Source organism: Dasypus novemcinctus, chromosome 8 (assembly GCF_030445035.2).
Source record: "Dasypus novemcinctus isolate mDasNov1 chromosome 8, mDasNov1.1.hap2, whole genome shotgun sequence".
Classification (NCBI taxonomy): domain Eukaryota; kingdom Metazoa; phylum Chordata; class Mammalia; order Cingulata; family Dasypodidae; genus Dasypus; species Dasypus novemcinctus.
The window spans coordinates 105,246,318-105,254,204 of record NC_080680.1 but is presented as its reverse complement, the minus strand read 5'-3'; the positions used below and the strand labels follow the sequence as shown (position 1 = coordinate 105,254,204).

The 7,887-nt window shown below is 42.6% G+C and overlaps 1 pseudogene; it reads right to left on the bottom strand.

Annotated features, from left to right (window-relative positions):
- Positions 1-6,488: 6,488 nt before the first annotated feature.
- On the bottom strand, positions 6,489-7,103 carry LOC131279371 (protein LZIC pseudogene; annotated as a pseudogene).
- Between the last annotated feature and the right edge of the window lie 784 nt (positions 7,104-7,887).

Here is a 7,887-nt window from a genome sequence, read left to right as displayed (position 1 = left end):
GGAGGACCTCATCAAATGCCTCTTTGCTGGGTCTTGGGAAGGCTAGACCCTTTTGGCTTCAGTAGAATGACTCAAAAGGGTTTAGTTTGATACTATCAGCCCTGGTGGAAACCAGAAATGTTACCAAGTATGTGGAAAGAAATAGCCCACCTCTGTGGAGATTTATCTAAATGGGGCGCAAGCTCGTGGCGGCATGAGATTTGGGGACAGGTTCAGCAACACCGCTGCAGAACAGGAATGTGGCAACACGGACCTTCTGAACAAACGCTCCTGCAGAGTGCTTTGGGATCTGTTAAATTTGCAGATCAACCAGGGCCCGTCATAAAACTTATAAAAGGGGAAGGAATTGTGGTGCAGGGGAGGGGAGGTGGTGTGATGTGTGTGTGGTGTATGAGTATGTGGTGTGTTTTGTATGTATGCATTGTGTATGTGTTTGTGGTGTATGTTACGTTTGCTGTATGTTTGTGTGCGTGGATGACGTGTGTTTGTGGTGTGGGTTACATGTGCATGTTTTGTATATGAATGTGTGTGTGACTATTATAACTGAACCTCTTTGTTCCAGGCACAGCGATAGGAACTTTGCCTACATTGCCCTCCCTACAGTCACCTCCACCCTCTGAGGCAGGTCACACATTTCTGTCATATAGACAGGAAAACTGAGGATCAGAGAGGTGAAAAACTGTCACAAATGTTGGGCAATGAAAGAACATGGATGGAATCCATACTTGCTTGACTCCAGAGCCTGTGTAATCTCATTTAACCTTTACTGCATTTGAAGGCTGGAAAGCTGAGGTTGGGTCTCAGCACAGTCTCTGATTAGCCTTGGGTCTTCGAACTAGTCCTTATGTCCCTCCCTCTTTCCCATCTGTAAAATGAGTCAAGGATGCCTGCATTGACAGTCATTATGACGGTCAGATAGCACGATGAGATAAGATGCTTTATAAATGGGAATAGACTTGGTGGGATGGTGTAAGACCATTCCTGTTAAACATCCAAGTGGCCCCATGGGCCAAGCCTGGAATTCAGATAGATGTAAGACATGGGGTCTCTGGGGGACAGAGCTGGGTCACACATCTCTGGTTACTAATGTCTGAGGCAGGTGGTCTACCTGGCTGACTCTCAATTTCAAAACAACACTTAAAATGTGAATCACTATATAGCTACTGTCTCCAGATGTGGCTATTTAAAACTTGGGTGTAGCCAATTATTTGTAGAACTCCTCCCTATTCTGCTCAGTTTTTGGCTGTCATATATTTTTGAGAACCAGTGATTATCTCAGAGCTCCCTAAGGAAATGTCCTGGCCAAGCTTGGAGTTTGTCTTTGCTTTGAAACCTCGTACGTGGAAAGTTGATATTCAGCCACTGGACCACATCAGCTCCCCTGAGTTGGCTTTTTCGTTTGTTTGCTTGTTTTTTTTTTTCCTAGGAGGCACTGGAGACCGAACCTGGGACCTCCCATGTGGGAAGCAGGCGCTCAACTCCTTGAGTCACATCCACTTTCCCAAGCTTGGATTTTTATCACTGCCATCCTTGCACAGACCCCAAATTTTTGAGCATCACCAGAGTTAAGTCAGTCTCTGGGAGTTGGTCTGGATGTCATGTCTCTCCCCAGTGTCAAATAAGATCATAGACCCTGGGCTAAGTCGAGTAGTTGACAGTGTACGTATTTTATGGATGAGGAGATTGATGTCCTCTTGAACTCAAGTTGGGCTGGGTTTTGGAAGAAGTGGGTGTACACATTCATTTGTCTTGTAATCGAGGTGGGAATGAAAGAAGCCAGTGCTTGTGGGGGTGTGTGCAATGGCTAATTTGGGGAGAAGGCTGAGGCCTGTGGTGGGCACAGGCAGTGAGTGGGTGGCAGGGGGCTCTCTAATCTGCCCGGAGCTGCTGAGAACCGGCTCCTCCCTCGGCCCTCTGTGTTCAGCCTCTTTGATGAAAGTGGAAAACTTCTGATTATTGAATGGAAGCTGTGGGTGTTACAAAATAAAAAGACTTTGCTTGAACTACTGGTCTTCCTGAAGGCCCATGGGGCTGAGAAGGGCAGTGGAAAAAAAGGTTTGTCTTACAGTTACACGTTTTGCATACAGTCAGTGTCCTGGGAGGGAAGGCTGACAAGGGGGAAAAATCTCCCCTTGTTTTTTACTTAGAATCTTCTGAGCATTTGAGATTTTCAGATCAGTTTGTTTCTCCAGCAGCTTGTGGGCCACATTTCACACCTTTGATGGTGGTACTCTTTTACTCAAGAACCTTCAGTGGGTCATTAAATTTTGTTCCCATAGGTCTAAGGCTACCATCCCCTGCACCAACTGGCATCCTTCTATTTAGCCACTCCATTTTCACATGGAAAGAGCCTTTACGTAGAATTTCTTGTTGAGTGGTTTTCAATGCCTTCTGGAAATGAAACTGTATGAGGAGTGTAAAGATGTAAGAGATGCTGCTGTGCCTGCAGCAGGGGTGGGGCTAGGAGAAGGGATGAGTCCCACCCACTCATTCACCTAATTCATACAAAGGAATTGCATGATGGCATATTTGCCTCTCTTTTCTCACTCTCTCCATTTGCTCATTCTCTCCAGATGGTTCACCTGGCTGCCCATTGGCCTTTATGCTCCAGCGTGGCCCTATGAGCTTGACCACCAGGCTCCTTTCAGCCAGTAATTAGTTGCTGAGGTGTGGCTGTAGTACCTGAGATCAGCGGGGAGACAGGACTAATTTCTACTCCCTTCAAGAGGGGACCCCATTCTGAAAAATTGAAGAGGAAGCAGCTATAGAACTCCCCATTGCTTCCCCACATAAGAGACTGTGAGATCGCTATTACGTAGGCTAGCAGTTCTCAAAGTGCGGTCTGTGAACCATCCGCATCAGCATCACTTGGGAAGTTGCTGGAAATGCAAATTCTCAGGTCCTACCCCAGACTTACTGAATCAGAAATGCAGGCCGGGGCCCCAAAATCTGTATTTTAACAAGCACTGCAGGAAATTCTGATGCATGCAAAAATTTGAGAATCAGAGGTTTAGGGAGAAAACTTGTCTAACTTCTGGAAAGAAACTGCAAGATATAATTTGGTCGAGATTCTGGCCATTGAGCAAATTAACGACTATTCCCGTTGTGCAGATGAGAAAACTGAGGCATAGAGAACTTATTGTCTAAGGTCACATAGCTGGGTAAGGGTGGTCTGAAGACTAGTTCTCCTGCCCAGTGGTTGAGTTATTTTTCTAACCTCAAATATGGCTGTAGGCTCTGAAAATACTACCAGTTATATAGATGGAGATATATTTGTAATAAACGGAGGCAATTTTATTTATCTAAATTTTTCTTGTGCCAGTCACTGTATGTGGTAGAAAGAAATCTATTTTTTAAACTATTGGTATATGTGAGCAAAGAGGAGATTCCTTCAGGATATGCTCCAGCAATAAAACATGCAAATGACCCTTCCTCCACGGACTGAGAGTCCTGGACCATTAGCTAGAGAGCCTTTGTCTTGCTGGGGCTAAAGTGAAGAGACTGGGTTTTGGAGTTGGGCCAGAGGGAACCTTCACTGAGAGTAGCCAGTGAGGGGGGTGTACAGTGGGAGTTTAGAGCTGGTTTAGAGCAGGGAGCAGCAAAATATGGCCCAAAGGCCCAAATCTGACCAGCCACTTATTTTTGTCAATAAAGTCTTATTGGGACATGACCACGTACATCATTCATGTATTGTTTATGGCTACATTTGCCCTGCAATGGCCAATATGAATAGTTGCAACAGAGCCCTTGGGACACACAAAGCTTAAAATAGTTACTATCTAGCTCTTCACAGAAAAAGTTTTCTGAGCTGCGGTTTATAGTATCAAAATAAACTCGAGGCAGTATAACCAAGAGGGGATTTGGGGAAAATAGCAGAAATGCATTTCCTAAGATTCCTCTACAAATTCTTCAGTATCACATGCATTTTTGAATCATGCTTTCACAGGAGAGGATTCTTTTGGGATTCAGTAATTGGAGAGGCACTATATGTACTGGTTGATACATGATAAAAATACTTCCTGAGAGGACAGAGGAGCTGAAGTATGGGGGTTGCGGGGAGAAAACATCTGGCAGACAGATAGCTAGACTTTTAGGATAGGATATATAAATAGGTATAAATAACATATATATGTAATACATTTTTATGTATTTATCCCTACCAATTTAAAACAGTTTTTAGGCAATTTACCATAAATGCACAGCTATATAAGAACTAAAGCCTGTAATCCAAGGGAAAAGACAAAAGCCAAGACATGAAGTAGAGAATAGAGGGAAAAACTTGGAAACTCTGGTTGATGACAGTTTGAAGATTTTTGCACAAGCTGTTCTGTCTCTGATTTTCTGGCAACCAGGGCAATGACAGAACACACTGGATTTCATAACACTTTTTGGTTGGTTGTAAAAAGGGGATGAGACAAAAGGAGAAACAGACACCAGTTGCATAAGGGCTTTGCAATATATAATACATACTGAAATGCCAGATGATTTTACTGTGTGAATTTAAAGCATGCCATTGCAATGAATTAAGATGAGAACCAATCTTTTTTTAAAAAATTAAAAAAAAAAAAGATTTATTTATTTATTTCTCTCCTCTTCCCCCCGCCCCCCGCCCCACTAGTCTGTTCTCTGTGTCCATTTGGGGCATCGTCTTTGTCCGCTTCTGTTGTTGTCAGTAGCACGGGAATCTGTGTTTCTTTTTGTTGCGTCATCTTGTTGTGTCAGCACTCCATGTGTGCGGCACCATTCCTGGGCAGGCTGTACTTTCTTTCCCGCTGGGCGGCTCTCCTTATGGGGCTCACTCCTTGTGCGTGGGGCTCCCCTATGCGGGGACACCCCTGCGTGGCAGGGCATTCCTTGTGCGCATCAGCACTGCATGTGGGCCAGCTCCACGCGGCTCAAGGAGGCCCGGGGTTTGAACCGCGGACCTCCCATGTGGTAGACGGATGCCCTAACCACTGGGCCAAAGTCCGCCGCCCAATCTTTTTTTTTTTTAAGCTTTAAAAATATTTTTAATTTGCATAAAGTGCAAAGAAAAAGAATATTTAGATACATATGAAACAATATCAAGTTGGTAAGAGCAAAAGAAGTAGGCAACATGCATATGTTTGTGTCTATACATCTAAGTATGGACATAGATGTAAACATTAGGAAGAGAAACTTGCTTTTTTTGCCTCACAATTTATTTTGTGTTTCTCCAAAAACTGAAGAGTAAATAGTAGCAAGAGGTCACACAGAGAGAGGGTGTCTAGCTGCCATTTCCTATTGTTTCCCTGGCCAGACAACGCAGGAGGTTAAATTACTTCAGGAGACTCTCCACAGGACCCCCATTGTTCAATCTCAAAATTCAGAGATAAAACAGGCCCCATTCATACAGACAGCATACAGGGTAGGGAATGGCCCTAGTGTGAGTCAACTTTTTGTTGGGACATAGACTTTTCATAAACACTGACTTGAACAAATACATGTTAATTTTTTTGTAAACAGTCCAGAATAAAGAAATAAAAGTCAATGGGCACTGTGGAAGATTGAATTATGTCCCCCACAAAGACATGTGTAAGTCCTGAAGGTATGAACTCATTCAAGTCCTAACCCCTGTCCTAAGGTATAGACTCATTTGTGAACTGGATCTTTGAAGATCCTATTAGCTGATGTCAAATTGAATCAGGGTGGGCCTTAATCCATATGACTGGAGTCCTTATAAGGAGAAGAAATGTAGACAGAGACACAGACAACTGAGCAGAATGAGTAGAAGCCATAGGAGGAGACTGAGGTAGACAGACTGCCATGTGATAGAGGCAGGACTGGTTGCCCAAAAGCATGCACACTTCGGAGAAGGTCAATAACTTGACTTTGGAGTTCTGGTCTCCAAAACTGTGAGACAATAAATTCCTGTTGTTTAAGCCAACCAGTTCTCTGGTATTTGTCATAGCAGCCCCAACAAACTAAGACAGTCACTAAAATGGGAGTCAAGACACCTTGTCTTCTACTCTGTCTCTAACGTGACTCTAAGCAAGTCACTTGTTCTTTCTGAGCCTTAGATTCCTTGCCTGTAAAATGAAAATGCTTTCTAAGGTCATTTAGAACTCTAAAATTCTACAAACACATATGAGGTATAGATGTTGCTATACTACTCATTATGAGTAGAGACAAATAATGAGCAGAAAGTATCATTAGTTCACATCTTTTCATTCTCTATCAGTACTTATAAACACAAAACCTTAAAAAAAAAACAACAGGCAGCAATTACATTTTATTTTCTCTCAAACAGATGAAACAGACAAATCATAATGAATAAGGTCCTGTGAATCCCTCCTATCCAACAAGGCCAGGATCACTCAAGCAGGTAGCCCTTCACAAAGCACAATGATGAAGGGATAAACCGAAGCCGCTATTATGCTTTTATGTCACCTTCTGTTAGGTTATTAATGCATTATGAGAATCTCTTGATTTCTTTGCAATGACTCAAAATTCCAGAAGAAAAATGTGATTTAAAACAAAATGTGATCAATGTCCAAAGATTCCATACCATGCCATTTTTTTTCAACCTCAAAACTTGCCAAAGCAAGGACTTTGTCTCCAGAGCCGAGGTCTGTAGAGACTTTCTCAAATTGGCTGAGGATAGCACCTGCATTTGCTGACAAGAAGCCCTCATCATCTGCAGTCAGCTTCTCTCCAAGTTTCCTGAGAGCTGTTAGTATTTCCACTTTCTGTCGTGTGTATAGGTCTCTTTCCAGCTTTCCTACCATGAGATCTCTATCCATCTCTGCTAAACTTGTCCGAAGTTGACGAGGTTGCTTCTTTGCAAATAATTTGATGACCTCTGGAGTTTTAAAGGCTTGGCTGATAGCTGCCTGAATAGCCAGTTGCATTCCACTTAGTTCATCCACCAAAGTCATATTTCCAGACATAATTTTTTTTTCAATGAATCATTAAATTCACTTAGCTGCTCCAGAGTTTCTTTTCTGGTTTTATTCATATTCCTCTGTATCAAGTTCCTCTCTGCATTCCTCCAGATCTTGTAATTGCTGCATTAGTCTATCCAATTGTTTTTCTAAATTTTGCTTTAATTTGCTTGTCTCTATCTTTCCTCTGGAAGCCATTTCAATCTCTGCTGCTTAGTACTCTGAACTCTGCACAAAGCTGACTGTACTCAAATTGCATTAATCTTCAATTCCTGAAGTTCCCATTGTCATGAACTGAGGAGTCGGGCTTGGTGGACCCAGAAGCAATCTTAACAAGTGAAAATACTGGAACACTTAAAAAGAAACATGGTTTTATGATTTTCGATGATCCAGAACTAATGATGATACTAAGAAAGTGGGATATTCAAGAAAAAAGGAGCATCCCTTTCATGGCATCTAGGGGCTTCCAGTCCAGTTAAAGGACTAGAAAACTGGATATATGCTCCTTAAGAACCCCATTGCTGTTCAAAAAAGAGTGATGAGTCCACACCTTTTGCAAAACAAAGAGAAGATACCTCCACATCAATCAATGATGGATACTAGACAATACAAGATGGCACACTGAGCATATGAACGCTTACTGTGGGTTAGGCACTGTTGCTATAACAACAACAACATAAACATTGCTCCTGCCTTCATGAAACATAATCTGGGGGGTGACAGGGACAATTGAGTAAGTAATTCAGGGTGTTCTGAGTACAGAGGTGGGGAACTGAAGCTCTATGGGACTTCCTTTGGGTGAACTCTTTGACCTCTACACTACTTTAATGAATAAGAATCTACTAGAAATGCCCTTGTAAGTCATTTCACTCCTTTCTTTTTCCAGCTCAGAAACGGTTCAGCATCTCCCTTCGCCTGCAGAATCCTGTCCATGTTTCTTTGTAAGGCTTCCCTGTACTGATAGTGAGCTTTGTTTTCAGCCTTT